We start from the raw sequence: 18,761 nt of genomic DNA, 5'->3' as shown, positions 1-18,761 counted from the left end.
CATCACATCTATGATGATACCGGGTTTTGTCACAATTATCATCATAGAAGTGTCATAAGTATGACAAAAAAAATTCGTTCGGCCCAAAATATCACGGATGTGTCTTTTTTTTGTAGTGATCTCTCTCACACAACCCCACGTAGGTGGTGTACGTACACAAAGAGAATAGGTGCACGTACTCACGCTTCGTGCCTAGCCACACCCGCGCGGGTACACAGTGGAGCTCATTCTTGTATGAAATGGCAGCCCATGTGCTAATTTGAGCGTGTGTAGGGGTTGTTTACCTACGGAGGTCGTGTACCACGCGTGCACGAAAGAAAGTTCGACTTGATGCATTGGCGCGTTATTTTTAAATAAAGTTATATTGCTCAATGGCACGTACACAGAATATAAAACGATTTTATGGAGAAAAAGGTAGTCCACTCCACTATATACAATGGAGCCAGCCTGCTGGGGTTTATCTCTCTTCAGCTCACAAGGCAGCGGTGGCCTCTCTCTCTCTCACCGTTGGTCACTGATCCGGCCGCATCCCGTCCGCTGGCGGAAAGGGAGGATGTAAATTGTTTCTCCGTTCGACGGCGCCGAGGCAGTACGTCCCGATCTACGGTACCCAGTGTTCTCTCTGACCAAGCTCTGGTGCGGTAGGGCCTACGCCACTTGCTCGCTACCGTAGTATGGGCAGATCCCGCCCGCCGCCGCTCTTCTAGTTACATCCCGACGACCCACGTGTATCCCCTCCGACCTTGCTCCACTGCCCGTCTTCCCACGTCGCTGCATGTGGATCTTCCATAGTTCTTTGCCCAAAACGTAGCTCGTTCGGCATACTTTCCATATTGCGATCTCGTCCTCACACCATTCTAGACAAACACAATCGTATTGCTATCTTACCTTAGGACAAGGAATATGCTTCTTTTTTGTCGCTGTATGTGTCATCAACTGATATTGGCCAGTAATTGATTCCTTTCTACCTCTTTTTTTGCAAACAGGGCTATTCATTTCACCTCGTTGCTATTGCGACCTTTTGGTGAACTGCACAAATCACTTTTTTCTTAAGAGTGTTTTGTGCAGTTGTACTAAAATGTCACACGGGCAATGTCTCTACATTTCAGTGCGACTGCACAAAGGGAGATTCGTTTTGCTCTATCCTCCTCGTCGAACTCCAAGCCTAATCTTCTCCAACTATTTTTTAATCTTCTCCAACTAGTCAGTCTTAAGAGAGACTGCAAAGGTGATCGGCTTCTATTTGTGTGTTTATTGTTTCATCAACAGTCCTCTATTATTGTAATCACACTTAATATCTTTGGAACAGGGACGCTGTCAGGACCCCGATTCCAAGTCACATTGATCTAGTCGGTAACACCTCATATCACTTTGCGGCCTCACGGACGGTATTCCCACGGGTGTCGCCTTACCATGGCCCGGGACCGTTTGCGCCTTTTGGCTCACGTATATGATAGTGTCGTTAGCATCCATATGACAGAGAACTCGGGCCGACATGACTAGTCGTGAACCCAAAGTGGCACTAACTTACGGGGACAGACATACATGAATCAACATCGAGCATGTCGGTTAGCAGCGTGCGAATCCGGGTTGTAGCACTGGGCTAACAGGACTACGGTGAACCGGGCTGTAGCAGGCTAGGCAGGACTCCGGATGTCACCGCGTGACATTTCCCCAAAGGGACAGACACAGGAACGAAGTGAATCACATGCCGGCCAGTCAAGTGTCCCGGAGCAGTAGTGCTGGGCTAGCAGGACTCCGGTGAACCGGGCTGTAGCAGACTACTATGGCTCATGGAAGCACAAGACTACATTTCCCCATAAGAGAGGCTACGAAGGATAAACAACTAGGTTGTCGGGTCCCACACATACCAAGCATTTCAATCATACACACAATATGCTCGATATGTGTAAATACAACATGGCATCACAACTAAACTCTACGACTCAAAAGTATTTATTCATTAGGCTCCGAGGAGCAAGATATTACAAAAATGGGTCTCATGACCCAACATTCAGAGCATACAAGTAAAAGCACATGCGGAAGCTTAACATGTCTGAGTACAGACATCTACAAATGAAAAAGGCTGAGAAACCTGACTATCTACCAGATCCTGCCGAGGGCACAAGATCGTAGCTGAGGTATCAAGCTAAACGTCGAAGTCCACACGGAACTACTAGCGAGACTGACGTCTCTCTGCAAAACATAAAATAGGCAAACGTGAGTACAAATGTACCCAGCAAGACTTACATCAGAACTAGCTACATATGCATCGGTATCAACAAAGGGGTGGTGGAGTTTAACTGCAGCAAGCCAGCTTTGACTCGGTGGCTATCCTGAACTATGACTGCAAGTAACTCTTTTGAGGTGGCGCACACGAGTCCACATATTCACCATATCAATACACCACTATGGATCCACTCCCGTCTCCCTACGAGAAGGCCATGCATAACACTCACGCTTATCTTGCGCATTTTAGAGTATCCACTTTCACTTGTCTATGAACTTTACAGGCAACCCAGAAGTCCTTTACCGCGGACACGGCTATTCGAATAGATGATGTTAACCCTGCAGGGGTGTACTTCTTCGCACACACTCTCGCCACTTACCACCATGTACGCGTCGTGTATCTCGGCAACCTTCAAGCGGAAGCCTGGCGAGGGAGTCGGCCACGACCTGACTAACCCCACAAGTCTCTAGTCCAGGTTTATTGCCTATTCGGGTTCCATCCACAAGGAGATCCGGCCGGGGTGTCGCTCACGGCCCCGAACGATGTGTGCAGGGTTCCCAAGCCCACCTCAATGGATGGATCTATGCTTGGTACACCATGCCATGGTGCCTAGTCTGTCCCAAGCCCACCTGTACCGGGTGCCACTTGGTAGACTACTAACACAACCTGCAAACACCAGAAACTAGTTGCAACTCCTGGACAGGGATCGAGGCGGTTAATAAGCTGAGAGGGGTCGAGTTACCGGAACCCAATGTGAGGTAGTAACTGTTCTTGGATCACAAACACAGAACTCAGTTCCTGAGGACGGTTTCAATGAGACAACCCACCATGTACTCCTACATGGCCTCTAACCGCTACCTTTACCAAATCGTGTTCACCACTTAGCTCTCAACAGTAGGACATGTTCACACACCTCCGGTTCATCTCCAATGAATCAGACCTGACTCAAATCTAAGCAGTACCAGGCATGACAAACAAGCATGAATGAGTAGGCATATCAGGTCTCAAACAACTCCTACTCATGCTAGTGGGTTTCATCTATTTACTGTGGCCATGATAGGTCATGCAGACGAAAGGGGTTCAACTACCGCAGCATGTAACAGTTGAATCACTATTGTCCTAATGCAGTAAAAGAGAGGAGGAGCGAGAGAGTGGGATTATATCGGAATGAACAAGGGGGTTTTGCTTGCCTGGCACTTCTGAAGATAGTAATAGCTCTTCATCGGTGTCATCGGTCTCATCGTCAGGACAAAGTCTACTGAGAGGGGACAAACACCGGCAACAGAGAGGAAAGGCAATCAATGGAATGCACAATATGATGCATGATCATGACATGGCAATATGCTATGATTTGCGCTAATGCAGCTAGCAACAGAAGGGTTTGAGTTGATTTGAACTAAAGGTTCAAATTCAAATTCGAACTATGAATTTCCAAAGTGCATTAACATGTTTTGAGGTATACAGCAAGGTTAAGTTGCTTTATCATGCATGAAACCAGTACCAATGGATAGATTATATTTTTCTGATAATTTTTCATATATAACTTATTTCATTCTGAGCTACGGTTGAATTTCTATGATTTTTAGAAGTTTATAACATTTTTGGAATTTCCTGGATTATTATTAATCCAGAAAATGATTTACTGCGTCAGCCTGACGTCAATGTGACGTCATTAGGTCAACAGCATTAGCCCAGGTCAAACCTGACGCTAGGACCCACGTGTCATAGGTTCGGTCATAATTAGTGATTTTAGTTAAACCAAACCAAAATCGTTAGAGGAGCTGGGCCCACCGATCAGTGGCTGTGGGGGTTAATTAGAGCGCCATTAGTGGCTGATGGTGGCGCCATGTCGGCTTCGCCGGAGTTCGCCGGCGGTGACCAAAACCGACGATGGAGACGCCACAGAAATATGCTACGGGGAATGGTTTTGAGCGCCGGTTGTAGCTACGGAACGCGAGGACTCGAGCGCATCCATTGCAACAGGCGGCAGCAGCTGGGGTGGCCGGGGCTCGCTGGAAACGAGCTCGCGGCAGCGGCCGGAGTACGGGCTCGATGGCTAAGACGCTACGGTGCATGCGAGGTCGAACGGACGGCAGTTCTGGGCTCCTGGGAGCTTTCTGATCAAGGTGGAGTGCGCGGACGCGAACTGCGGTGGCCCAGGCCATGGCGGTGTGGAACCACGACGGCGGGACCTCTCAGGTCCGGTGGTTAGCGTGGCTAGAGGAGGGGATTGAGCACGGGGAGAGAGGGAGAACGCTCGGGAGCTCACAGCGGGGTCGTAGGGATGGTCAGTCGGCTCGGGGAGGTCCAGTAGGCGGTGAATCAACGACGAAGTCCGACGGGCAGATGCGGCGGTGATGAGCTCGAGGACGACGACGTGGTGCTCCTCGTCTTGCATTCGTCTGCGTGAAGAGGATGAGGACGTTGACGGACCAACTGGACACGACGGATAGGTGAGGGGACGACAGTGGCTAGGGCTGCAGCGATGGCGTGCTTCGGCTTCTCTCAGGCGAGTACAAAAGGAGAGGGAAAGGTGAGGGAGAGGGTGAGCAGAGGAGGTGGGCTTGATCTAGACTCAACGGGAAGCATATCCCCTCGTCCAGGGGTCGGCGGAAGCAGGAGGTGGCACGGCGCGTGCGTGCGCGCCGCGGGCACACCCCCTCGTGCCTACTGGCATGAGGTTGAAGACAGGGGAGGAGTTGGGCTGGGCTGGCTATAGTGCTGGGCCGCACAGGTGGGCTGCAGGTGGGCTGGTAGGTAAGGCCAGGTAAGTGCTTCTGTTTTCATTTGTTTCTTTTTGTTTTTTTTATTTAATCTTCTGCCACTATTTTGAATTCAAGAAAATTCAAACAATGCCAAACACTTCTCTGAATATTTTATGTCACTCAAAGAACTTCTGCAAATGAACATAGAATATAACAAGCATTTGAAAATATATTCTTTATAATATGAATATATATTCAAATTCAAATACCATAGTGATTTAAATTCAATGCCAAAATGATTCCTCAAAAGTGTTCACTATTTTTGGTTTAGACCCAAACCCTTGCCAAAGATATCAAACATTAATGAAGGCCATTTTGGTTTCACTGAATGCAATTTTAAGGGTTCTTGCCCTTCTTTTAATTGAATTTTGAGGCTTTCGGAATTCCCTCAATTACAGTTTCTTGAATTAAAACATGATGCATGGATGCAACTCACTGATGCAACTAATTACAAAGCAGAAATCTAGGGCTGTGACAGACGCTCAGCTCTATTTTAGTGGAACTGCACAAAATGATCGGAATGTTGCATGCTCCAGACAGCTACTTTTTTGCCCAACATGCCTTGTTGATTTAGACAGAGCTGGGGAGAACTTGCTGCCAATGAAAGCATGTATCAATTTTAATTTAACACCTTCTCACAAACTTTGTCTTCAGTTGTGATGTAAATATTAGCTCTGATCTGCTAATCATTGAGATGCATTAGCAAGGAAGTTAGTTTTTTAATTTTTCCAAAAGAGCATGGATGGAAAGACACACGAAACAAAAGCTGAAACTCAGAGCATTGTACAATTTCATGTCACTGGAAAATTATTTGTATAATACGTCAATTATCTAAACAAATGCTAGGAGCTTGATAGCACTTCCAGAAGCCTCTTCAGCATTCCGGTCCATGTGCCATGCACAAAATTATACTCCCTCAGTTCCTAAATATTTATCTTTTTAGAAATTTCAAATGGACATATTTTAGAGTGTAGATTCACTCATTGTGCTTCGTATGTAGTCACTTGTTGAAATCTCTAGAAAGACAAATATTTAGAACGGAGGGAGTAGTGCACACCACATGGGAGACTCGGCCCGGTCATTGCGCCCCACTAATAGTGAGTAATGAGAAGTCAAATAATAATCCCCACTATTCCCACTACAAGTTGCTCAGAAGAAGCAACCATCAATACGCTCTTCTCCGAATCTGCTCATACTACTCCCTCCGTCACAGTTAATAGAGCGCGCTTCAACAATCTCTGGGACCAAGGTGACTAGCGATCGGCCTGAAAAATAGCATTAGTAGTTATAGCACGGCGTCTATTACTAGAGAAAATAATGAGCACACACATGCATGCAATGCTTCCACCCCGAGTACACACATGCATGCACTTACTCCACTCTGCGTACACACCTAGTACATCGAGTGAAAATTGTGGACTTGATTGCGGTTACCACGCCCTAATTAATTGAGCATTGAACCAAACGCGTCTAAAGTCTCTCTGGTGGTGGAAATGTATGGAGAGAAATGCATGAGAATGAAGCGCGTCCTGTAAACTGTGACGGACGGAGGAGTAGTATGAAGGTGGAAAACCAAGTATGCGTATGGCCAGTCAGTCAACGCAGTTCCTCTTGGCATATCACTGACAAGTGGGACCAGAGTGTGAGCAAACCAATCTCAATTGACGGAAAATGGCCAACCCGCCGTTCCTTGAGAGAGACGAGGATCGAGAACACATAGACGGGCTCGCACGGAGGCCGAGATATATTCGTGCATGGTTGATCGATATCATCATTACATGTTCGATGTTTTTTAATAGTACTATTGAGCTACCGTTTTCCGCACTTCTCCCGAATAAATATGTAATTTATCAGAGATTAAAATAAGAAGAGTACAGACGCTCCACCATGCGGTTCCTAGTACTTGTATACTAGTAGTAGTACTACTCGTACTACTAAACCTTGTGCTTGGCTCTTCGCCTCTTCGTGTAGTCGAACAATGATGGTACTACAGTGTATGCCCCTGGCAATCTGACACCGAATGAACTGCTGCACGTCCACCGCCTGGGCAAGGGTAGGTTGCATTACTCAAAAGCTTCTCCTCGTCCTGCGAGCCACCAGGCTTGAGGTAGACGGAGAGGGCGTAAGAGAGCCTCACCTTGTCCTGCAAGCTTCTCCTCATTCTGCGAGTTGATGGGACACACCAAAAAGTAGTGCTAGTCCATACTCCCTCCTTTCCGGTTAATATGGCTTAAATATTTTTTGCGGGTAAATGAGAGAGCTTTATTTATATATAAGCATTCTTAGGACGATCAGTCAAGAGACTGGTCACTAGGAAGCGAGGTACCCCACAAAAAAAAGAAGGAAGCGAGGTGTTTCATCAAGCCAGCTCTCTGTCACATTCAAAGTGCAGCAAGCACGGTTCGCACAAAGATGTGCCGCAAGGTTTGCTGACCTGTTTACATGCTGAAAAACAAAAAAAGAGAAATACTACCGAGCGCTCCTATTCGTAACAGGATATGAGCCAGAATTAAGCGCGAATTGTCGCAAGTGTTCCATGCAATCAACTTCCATGATCACATGTGAGAACCCTCGAAGAGAACCAAATGTGTTGAAGATTGCTTTATCATAGATTAAAATAAAATAAGAGTGCAAACGCTCCACCATCCGGTTCCTAGTAGTACATACCTCTATAGTAGTAGTACTAGTAGTAAACTTTGCGCTTGGCTGTTCGCCTCTTCGGGAAGTCAAACAATAATGGTACTAGTACAGTGTATGCTTCTGGCAATCTGGCACCGAATTGACTGTTGCACGTCCACCGCCTGAGCGAGGGAGAGCTTGCATTAGTCAAAAGTTTCTCCTTGTCCTGCGAGCCACCGCATGCAAGCTTATCCCGTCCTACAAGCTACTTCTCGTTCAGCAAGTTAACGGGACACATCAAAGTGATGCTAGTCCATACTGCCTCCTTTCCGATTAATATGGCTTAATTTGAAACGAGATAAATACACTGTCTGTCACTGTATATTTGTAAAAATATGGTCAATGGACTTCATAATATGCTCATTGCGCTCAATATATACATTTTCCGGTGTTTATACGGTCACTGCTCACCCTGGTTCAGTATGTGTGTGCATTGACGTGTAGGTTGAGCACTTGAGCGTGACCGTGTGTGTTATGTCGTGTGCTCGGACATGCATGCATTAGGGCATCACACTCGTTGCATCCATGTGTAAGTTTGACTGTTGCATGCATGCACGAGGTTGTAGTCCCTCACATTCACATGTTCATAAGTCAATGCTTTGTCAAAATATTGCAAGGTTTAATCATTCGTTGTTCATGCATGCATTCCCGATATTAATACGTTGGTAAAGACAATTTCTTGAGGAAAATGAGCCCATGAATTGAGTACAAAGGGGACCAATAAGCCAGGATGGAGGGAGTACTAGTAGTGAACCGGAGGGAGGGAGTAGGTACTAGTAGTACTACGTAATAATGTGCAGTAACAAAATTCCTCTATGCACATTGATGTAGGGTGGAACCCTATATGGCCGATATTTCACGAAAGGAGCGGATCCCGCGATGAACATGAAGAACGCGAGGGGAAAACACAAGGGAAACACGAGAGAAATCACTCAACCAACAAGAATAGATCACACATGCGCTAGATCCTCGAAACACAAGGGGAGATACACGATCCAAAGTCAACAACGGACGATACAAAGGGTAACCGGTTCTTCTCCGTGAGGAGGTCTTGATGGGGCCACCCAAGAGGGGGTCTTGAATCTGCTTGGAAGGATGTTCTCCGGTGGAAGGTAACCAAGTGGATGAGCAAAGCTCTCGCACAAACATGAGCTAATCCTTTGCAAACCCTAACTAGGAGGTGGGAGAGGTCTATTTATAGTCGTAGTAGAAATAGGGGTCGAAGTGAAGGGGAACAAGGGCATCAGCCCGAGGTCGCGGGCACACAGGTAGCAGACGTCCGCTGGGGGCCGGTCCTCCGGTGGTTTAGGAACAGCCGGACGTCCGGTAGTCGTTGGTCCTCCGTTGATTCTATTCTATGATGGCGGTGCCGGACGTCCGGTGTCTTCATACTTCCGCTAATTTTGTTCTGTGGGGGCGGTGCCGGACGTCCGGTGACTTCGGTCGTCCGCTCGCTGGAGGGTGTGGCCGGTCGTCCGGTCCGGGCCGGATGTCCGCTCGCTGTAGCCTGGGACTTGAGTAGGTTTGGCTTCAGGCTTCGGACGTCCGGTCCGGACCAGTCATCCGGTGGCTGGAGCTTTCTTCGGTAGCTCTTCTTCATGTCCTTCGCGGCTGGTGTCCTCGCCGACTTGTCCGTTGAGTGTAGTTGTTCCATGGCTTTCCTCCAAGTACCTGATCACACATAGTGTCTCCGCTTGAGGTAGTAGCCATGTCTCATGCCTAGAAGGTGGTAGTTCGGAAAGGAGCGAGTTCACCTTATCTTCGATAGCCTTTGTTCGGGCTCTTGTCATGGGTCCTAGTGGTGTCGTGGGAGACGTAGGTTGGTCCATGGGGATGACCTTGGGATGCTCCGCATCATCTCCCCTCCCTTGGGGAAGATCTTACCTCGGATCGAAATCCTCATCACCATGGTAGGGCGAAAGATCCTTGACGTTGAAGATGTCGCTCACGTTGTACTTGTCGCTTGGGAGGTCGATCTTGTAAGCATTATTGTTGTAGCGTGCTAGCACCTTGAAGGGTCCATCGGCTCGTGGTAGGAGTTTGGACTTGCGCTCGTTGGAAAAACGGTCCTTGCGAAGGTGTAGCCACACAAGATCTCCAATGTTGAATATCATGGGTTGCTTGTTGACGTTGAGCTTGGTCGCGAGTCGTTGTACTTGGCGCTCGATGGTGTGCCTTGTATCTTCATGCATTTTCTTGAGGTAGTTGACTCGGGCACTCGCGTCCATGTTTATGCGCTCTTGTAGTGGTAGAGGAAGAATGTCCAATGGGGACAACAGGTTGAAGCCATAGACGACCTCAAAAGGGGACTTGCCGGTAGTAGAATGTCTTGCATGGTTGTAGGCGTACTCGGCGATAGGTAAGCACTCCTGCCACTCCTTGATGTTCTTCTTGATCAAGACGCGTAGTAGTGTGGAGAGTGTTCGGTTCGTCAGCTCCGTTTGGCCGTCGGTTTGTGGATGGTAAGCCGTGGAGAAGAGTAGCTCGATTCCAAGCTTGGCGCATATGGTTTTCCAAAAGTAACTCAAGAACTTGACATCGCGGTCCGAGACAATCGTCTTTGGCACTCCATGAAGTCGCAAGATTTCTCTACAAAAGAGATTGGCAATATGTGAAGCATCGTCTATCTTGTTGCAAGGAATGAAATGTGCCATTTTTGAGAATCGGTCCACAACAACAAACACGAAGTCTTGCCATTTCTAGTTCTAGGCAAACCAAGCACAAAATCCATGCTAATGTCTTCCCATGGTTGATATGGAATTGGAAGTGGCATGTAAAGGCCATGAGATTTAGCTTTAGACTTAGCTTTGCGACATGTAGAGCATCGGTTGGTGAAGCGGTTGACGTCGCGAAACATCTTTGGCCAAAAATAGTTCTTGGAGAGCGTAGCAAGTGTCTTGTCGCGTACAAACAAAGAGAAGACTCGGGGATGCAAAGTTTGTTAGCTCTCATAAGATAACCATCCTTGATGTAATATAGTTCCCAAGATGTATGCGTCAAACATTTGGCATAAGGAATGGCAAAAGTAGGATCATGCTCATACAAGACTTTTATGTGCTCAAAGCCAATGACATTCAATTCAAGTTGAGTAACAAGCATGCATATACGGGAAAGTGCATCCGCCACAACATTTTCCTTACCTTTAATATACTTGATGACATAAGGAAAAGACTCAATGAATTCACTCCACTTAGCATGACGCTTGTTCAACTTAGTTTGACCCTTAAGATACTTAAGCATTTCATGATCAGTATGGATGATAAATTCATGAGGGCGAAGGTAATGTTCCCATTCATGCAAAACTCGCATTAAAGCATATAGCTCTTTTTCATAGATGGGATAATTGAGTTGCGCGCCGGAAAGTTTCTCACCAAAGTATGCTATGGGGCGCTTCTCTTGCGTTAATACACCTCCTATGCCATTACCACTAGCATCACAATGAATCTCAAAGGGTTTGTCAAAGTTGGGTAATGCAAGCACGGGAGCATGAGTAAGAAAATTAGCTCGGGCTCTTGTCATGGGTCCTAGTGGTGTCGTGGGAGACGTAGGTTGGTCCATGGGGATGACCTTGGGATGCTCCGCATCACACATCCTGTCTACGTGTCATGCAAGAAAATAGAGATAAGTACAAGTGAGACTCAGGAACGTTCATACACGTAGGGGGAGTACGTGTAGGGGCCACTCAGGAGCAGTCAAATCACACAGTAAGTTAGTCGGAAGAAACAACTATCATTTTACTCTTCAATGACACGTACGCAATAAAAAATGGTTGATATCGAGAGAAAAAGAAAGCCGCTCCACTATATATACACTAGCAGGAGCCTATGCTACAAGCTTGCTTGCTTGGGTTGCTCTCTTCACAAGCATAGAACGACGGTGGCCATACCGCTTGTCACATATCTGGCATGATCCCGCCGCTGGGGGAAGGGCACGATGTTCTGCGTAGACGCGGTTGACAGCAGCGAGGGATAAAACCCACTGTCGGTGCATCCCGATCGGGGGCCCCGCACTATGGGCTGATGCCGCCTCCCAACCGCCCTTCTAGCTACAGCCCGACGTCCCAGGTACAACTTCCTTTTGGAGCCGGCTCGCTCCACTGCCGCAGCTCCCCACGTAGCTCCATCTCCATGTTGATCTTTCTCTAGTTCTACTGACTTCTATTTGTGTTGAGATTATGTCTCATGAACTAGTGCCAGTACTATTATTCTAATCACACTTCTTCAATATCTTTGCCAACAGGGATGCTCAGCTCAATATTAGTGGAACTGCACAAAAGCATCGTATGATCTGAGGGTGCCAGTCGTCTTTCCTTCAACAGGTTCTACCTAGCCAGGAAATTAAATTCTGTTTAGGGTTCAGGGTTTACGTCGTAGGGACCCCATCAGTAGTTTTTTTGTACACACTCTCACAACTTTTGTATTTAGTTGTGAAGTAAATTTTGGCTATGATCTGTGAATAGTTGAGATGCATCAACATGCATGTTAGTTTTCCTTTGTATTTGATGGAATTTTGTAACGGGGCAACCTTGGAGTTGGAATGAAAATGGAGTGGAAAGTTTCCGTTTCCGGAGAAAAAATGGAAACAGAGAGAAACCAAATGTTTCGTTTCGTTGGATCGCGCCATTGAGCAAAACCAACGTTTAAATCACGTCTGTCGCGTTCGTGTCTCACCCTCCTCCACGGATCCACCCCACACGGTCGCTCGGCATGCCACTCACCGCAAACCAGTATATGATAACTTTCCCGCCTTCTTGTCGATCGATCGCGCCATGGAGTACTAGCACTACTGGAAGAGATTGACGAGGAGGGGAGGACAGCTAGCTGTAGCACGGGCTCCCAAGAACATTTTACATGCATGTCGTGGCCGGCTATTGCGACCTTTGAATGCGGAGCAGTCGCATGCACCGGGAAGCGGCGTGGGGAATGCTCTCTCGGCTGGCGCGTCGCTTCAATGCCGGCGCCAGTGAGAGGTCGTGTCCGCTCTAGCCGGGTATGAATGCGGCACTGACCATTTCAGACAGGAAGCACGCGCGGGTGATGAAGAGGGTTCGGGTTGGTCAGGAGCAGGCGTGGCAGTGGTCCGGACGCCCGCAAACAACAGCTGCTGTACGTAAATATTGTTGCGTATATAATTAACACCATAAATAATGTGCGAGTTGGACAAATATGATTGGAGATGGAGATGGAGATGGAATTTTACATAAACATGGATACGCATGTCTATATCTTTGTGTGTGTGTGCGCGACGACTCTCGTGACTACTCGTACACAGCATCGATGTCTTGTTCTCTCTAGACACTGATACGTCTCCAACGTATCTATAATTTATGAAGTATTCATGATGTTATTTTATCATTCTTGGATGTTTTACAATCATTTTATAGGCATCTTATATCATTTTTTGGTAGTAACCTGTTGACATATTGCCAAGTGCAAGTTGCTATTTTCTGCATGTTTTTACATCGCGGGAAATCAATACCAAATGGATTCCAAATGCAACGAAACTTCACGATGATTTGTTATGGACCAGAAGACATCCTTTGGGCCAGAGCAGCACCTAGGGGGTGCCCCGAGGGGGGCACAACCCACCAGAGCACGCCCAGGTGGGTTGTGCCCACCTCGGTGGCCTCCCGCACCCCCTCTTTACCCTATAATTTCACAAATATTCCAAAACCCTTCGGGGTTAACCTAGATCAGAAGTTCCACTGCCGCAAGGCTCTGCAGCCACCAAAAACCAATCTAGACCCTTTCTGGCACCCTACCGGAGGGGGAATCATCTCCGGTGGCCATCTTCATCATTCCGGCGGCCACCGCGATGAGGAAGGAGTAGTCCATCCTCGGGGCTAAGGGTTTGTACCAGTAGATATGTGTTTAACCTCTCTCTCTCTCTCTCGTGTTCTTGAGATGTCACGATCTTGATGTATCACGTGCTGTATTAATATAGTCGGGTCACATGGTGTTTTCCCCTCTCTATCTTGTTGTAGTCGCACCCGGCTTGGGGACTTCAGTACCCGGCCCGGGGACTGCCGTAGTCGCACCCGGCTCGGGGACTTCAGTACCCAGCCCGGGGACTGCAGCAGTCGGCTCGGGGACTGCAGCGACACAAGAAGCGGTGGCCGACTCCAACTCCCCACCACCCAACCAGCCCACCCGAGTCACAGTGGTCGTATTGACAGTAGAAGAAGTCACAACTCCATCATGGGCCCAGCCCATCCTCAACTTCCTAGTCAATAGAGAGCTGCCGGCTGATGAGATCTCGGCAAGACTAGTGCAACGTCGAGCCGGAGCCTATGCAATAATAAACAGAGAACTTGTCAAGCGCAGCGTCACTGGAGTCCTCCAGCGCTGCGTCGAGCCAGAGAAAGGAGTGGCAATCCTCAAGTATATCCATCAAGGCGAATGCGGCCACCACGCAGCCTCAAGATCACTTGTGGCCAAAGCCTTCCGCCACGGTTTCTTTTGGCCGACTACTTTGGAAGATGCCAAAGAGATAGTCAAAAGCTGCAAAGGATGTCAAGTCTTCAGTTCCAAGCAACACCTGCCGGCTTCTGCACTCAAGACCATCCCCCTCACCTGGCCCTTTGCCGTCTGGGGGCTGGACATGGTGGGCCCATTCAAGACAGCCCGCGGCGGCTTGACGCATCTGCTTGTCGCCGTGGACAAATTTACCAAGTGGACCGAAGCAAAGCCGATCAAGAAGCTGAATGGGCCGACTGCCGTGACATTCATTGCCGACATCACTACTCGGTACGGTGTGCCGCACAGCATCATCACCGACAATGGCACAAACTTTGCCAAAGGAGCACTGGCGCGTTTCTGCGCGACGTAGGGTATCCGACTGGACTTAGCGTCCGTTGCCCACCCGCAGTCAAACGGCCAGGTCGAGCAAGCAAATGGACTCATCCTCTCCGGCATCAAGCCCCGACTGGTCGTACCACTGGAGCGATCGGCCGGCTGCTGGCTCGATGAGCTGCTGGCTGTCCTCTGGAGTCTGCATACTACCCCTAACAAGTCAACCAGCTTCACTCCGTTCTTCCTTGTATATGGTGCCGAGGCTATCATCCCAACCGACATCGAGTTCGACTCGCCTCGGGTCACCATGTACACGGAGGCGGAGGCCAAGGAAGTGCGAGAAGACGGCGTCGACCTGCTGGAAGAAGGCCGGCTGTTAGCACTCAGCCGGTCCGCCATCTACCAGCAGGGTTTGCGCCGTTACCACAACCGCAAGGTCAAGCCAAGATCTTTCCAAGAGGGCGACCTTATGCTTCGGCTGATCCAGCGAACAGCCGGCCAGCACAAGCTCTCGGCCCCTTGGTAAGGCCCTTTCGTCATCAGCAAGGCACTAGGCAACGACTCCTACTACCTGATCGACGCACAAAAACCAAGAACACGCAAGAGGGATGATTCCGGCAAGGAGTCGGAGCGACCGTGGAACGCGAACCTCCTGAGAAGATTTTACAGTTGAAAGCAGTATGTATCATGCTACCCTTTTTGTATTAAGTACGAAACAACGGGCCCCCCGAGGAACACTCGGGGACTGCCTTCCTTTATCTATGAATGACGAGTGTCATATTCATGAACGTATTATTACATTTGATTTTCTGTCTGGCACCGGGTTCGACTAGTCGGCCCGGGGACTGGCCGCCTTAAGTTATATTAAAGTTCTACCTGAAGTCAGACAAGTAGTGTGCCGGCTCCCGAGCCCTCTCTTGTTGAAAGTCACAGCTCAAAGAACCGACTGTCCGACTAGCAAGAGCCAAAGGCAGAAAGGATGCCCACACAAAAAACGGCTAAGGACTAACGAACTTGTATAACGAAAAGACGTCCTCCAACCACGCTTGCCGGCTGTCAAAACAGCCGGCTGGCTGGCCTCCCAATCAGTTCGCTATAATCCAACAAAGCTAGAGTACTTGCCCTCCCAACTGGCCAAGCACTTCTCCAGCCACAGATTGCAGAGCAACTGTCCGACTGGGGAGGCGGCAACCAAGGGAGGGCGGCAAAGGAAACAGCAGAAGGATGAAAAGAAAAGAACAAGGGGAAGCCAAACGCATGCATATTTATATGTACACATAAGGCCCCCAACAGGCCGGCAATCAACATAGTTCGAATACACCCCCAATGGGTGGAATTTTGCAAACCTAACAAAACACTGTTCCAAGAGTGGTAAAACAGGAAAATAGAGGCAGCAGACTAGACTAAGGGCGCGGTGTGGGAGCCGGGTTGGTCGGTGGAGGCGGCGCCACCAGCTGGAGGATTGGCCGGCTAGCGGGTTTTGGCTTGATCATCGCCGGCTGTAGGCGGTGCACCCGCGCGTGCCTTGTTGCTGGAAGCACGGTCAAGGTGAGGCTGACCGGCCGCTCCACCATCTGGCCCGGCGTCTTCACCCTCCTCCTCCTCCTCGCCCTCGTCGCTGGAGTCGATCTCCTCCGCCGAGTCTTCGCCGTCTGCCGGGTTCAGCCCGAACCACTCCTCCGGCTGGGCAACACCGTTGTTGTCCACTTCAGGAGCGAAGGCGCTGGTGTCGGTGTAGTCAGCGATCGCCGAAGCCCGCCGGATGATAGCCGGCTGCGCCGGCTCCAGCTCCTTGTCGGCCTGCTGCCGCCAGGTGGCCAGCTGGTCCAGACTCAGCCCGGGATACCAGGCCTTGGTGAACTCCAGCGCCCGCCTGGCGCCAGACCGAGCAGCCGAAGCCTTCCAGGCCTCGAAGCGGCCGACCGCCACCTCCAGCCAGTCGGCAGTCCGACTGGGGGTGCGGGGAATCACTTCACCAGGCCAGAGAGCGGCCAACACCTGCGCCCCAACACGCTGAAGCCGGCGGAGCAGGCGATGAGCCGGCTGGAGGCGGGCCTGGATCGCCAAGAGCTGCTCCTCTAGCGACCGGCGAGCGTTTGGTGCGATGTCGGCGCCAGCCTGCCTTTGTGCCTCGCGGTGGGCCTCAATGACCTGGTTGGCGGCGGTAGAGTAGCCAGGGAAGTACTCTGCGCAAGGAAGAAAGAGAAAGAAGAGAAAAAACACCAAGTCAGAAAACGAGCCAAAACGGCAAGCGGCAAGAAAGGACGAAGAGAAAGGCGGCCTACCGTCAACCAAGTCTTCGATCTGGCCATAGCTGTTGATCAGCATCTGCTTTGCTTCGGCCCAGCTGGCCGCCTCTGTCTCATACTCGGCTTGGAGGGCGGCCTCATTGTCCCGCACCGCCTTCAGGGCCGCCTTGTGGCTCTCCTCCTGGTCGTCCAACCTCTTGGCCAGGTGGTCACGCTCCTATGCCAAGGCGGCAAACTCGGCCTCCTTAGCACGGAGGGCGGCCTGAGCCCCTCCCAGCTGCTCCCTTAGACTGGCGTTGGCCGTTGCAGGGATGGCAGAGAAAAAAGAAGGAATAAGAAGAAGTCGTCAAGGAAGATCCGACCCGACTGCTCAGCAGTCCGCCCGAATCTCGGGGACTACACCCAGTGGGTGCGCTGACGCGCCCCCACGTGAGATAAAAGACGAAGCACTTACCCCGGCTCTCAGATAGGTCAGCAGTCTTCTGGGTCAGCTCCCGAGCCTGGGAGTTAAAGGCAGCCGCGCGGAGGTTGTGGTAGTCCTGCAAGCCAGGCAGAGGAGCAAATGAGAACAAGAATAGCAAAACAAGGCCCGCTAGGAAGTTCCAAGCCGCCTGCTCAGCAGCCGACTCGGAACTCGGGGACTACACCCAGTGGGTGCGCTGACAAGCCCCCACGGAAGAAACCAAAATCAAAAAAGTAAAGACAAAAAGACTAACCCGGATGGCCACCCGCGTCGCAAGGAACTCGTCGTTGTACTTCCACAGTGCCGCAGCCTGGGCATGAAGCCGGTTCCGGACGTCCTGCGCGGCCACGTTCATCACTGCCGTCCCTCCACCCGGCGTCCACCCCAAGCTGGCGCTGGCCGCCTCCATCTCCTGGGCCGACGAGCTGGAGCCCGCGGCCGTCGGCGGCTCCGATGCAGCCTTCCCCGCGCGCCGGTACGACGGCGTCTGGACCACCAGATCAGTCCTCGCGGCCGGCTCGCCCCCGGCCGATTGCGCGGGCGGCAAGTTAGGCCGGCCGCCTAGGGTCGCCCCAGTCGGCGGGGCCGGTGCCGCCTCCCTCTCCGGGACGACGACGTCGTCCTCCCTCTCCAGTCCCAGCTGGTCACCGCCGGCTTCTTCTGGCGGGGGCTCCGGGGCCTCAGTGAAGGAAATATGCCCTAGAGGCAATAATAAAGTATTATTTATTTCCTTATATCATGATAAATGTTTATTATTCATGCTAGAATTGTACTAACCGGAAACATAATACATATGTGAATACATAGACAAACAGAGTGTCACTAGTATGCCTCTACTTGACTAGCTCGTTAATCAAAGATGGTTATGTTTCCTAGCCATAGACATGAGTTGTCATTTGATTAACGGGATCACCTCATTAGGAGAATGACGTGATTGACTTGACCCATTCCGTTGGCTTAGCACTCGATCGTTTAGTATGTTGCTATTGCTTTCTTCATGACTTATACATGTTCCTATGACTATGAGATTATGCAACTCCCGTTTACCGGAGGAACACTTTGTGTGCTACCAAACGTCACAACGTAAATGGGTGATTATAAAGGTGCTCTACAGGTGTCTCCAAAGGTACTTGTTGGGTTGGCGTATTTCGAGATTAGGATTTGTCACTCCGATTGTCCGAGAGGTATCTCTGGGCCCACTCGGTAATGCACATCACTGTAAGCCTTGCAAGCATTGTGACTAATGATTTAGTTGCGGGATGATGTATTACGGAACGAGTAAAGAGACTTTTTGGTAACGAGATTGAACTAGGTATCGAGATACCGACGATCGAATCTCGGGCAAGTAACATACCGATGACAAAGGGAACAACGTATGTTGTTATGCGGTCTGACCGATAAAGATCTTCGTAGAAGATGTGGGAGCCAATATGGGCATCCAGGTCCCGCTATTGGTTATTGACCGGAGAGGTGTCTCGGTCATGTCTACATAGTTCTCGAACCCGTAGGGTCCGCACGCTTAACATTACGACGACAGTTTTATTGAGTTTTGATGTACCGAAGGAGTTCGGAGTCCCGGATGAG

This window comes from Triticum aestivum, chromosome 6D, assembly GCF_018294505.1.
Source record: "Triticum aestivum cultivar Chinese Spring chromosome 6D, IWGSC CS RefSeq v2.1, whole genome shotgun sequence".
Lineage (NCBI taxonomy): Eukaryota > Viridiplantae > Streptophyta > Magnoliopsida > Poales > Poaceae > Triticum > Triticum aestivum.
Note: the sequence above shows the minus strand (reverse complement) of the source record.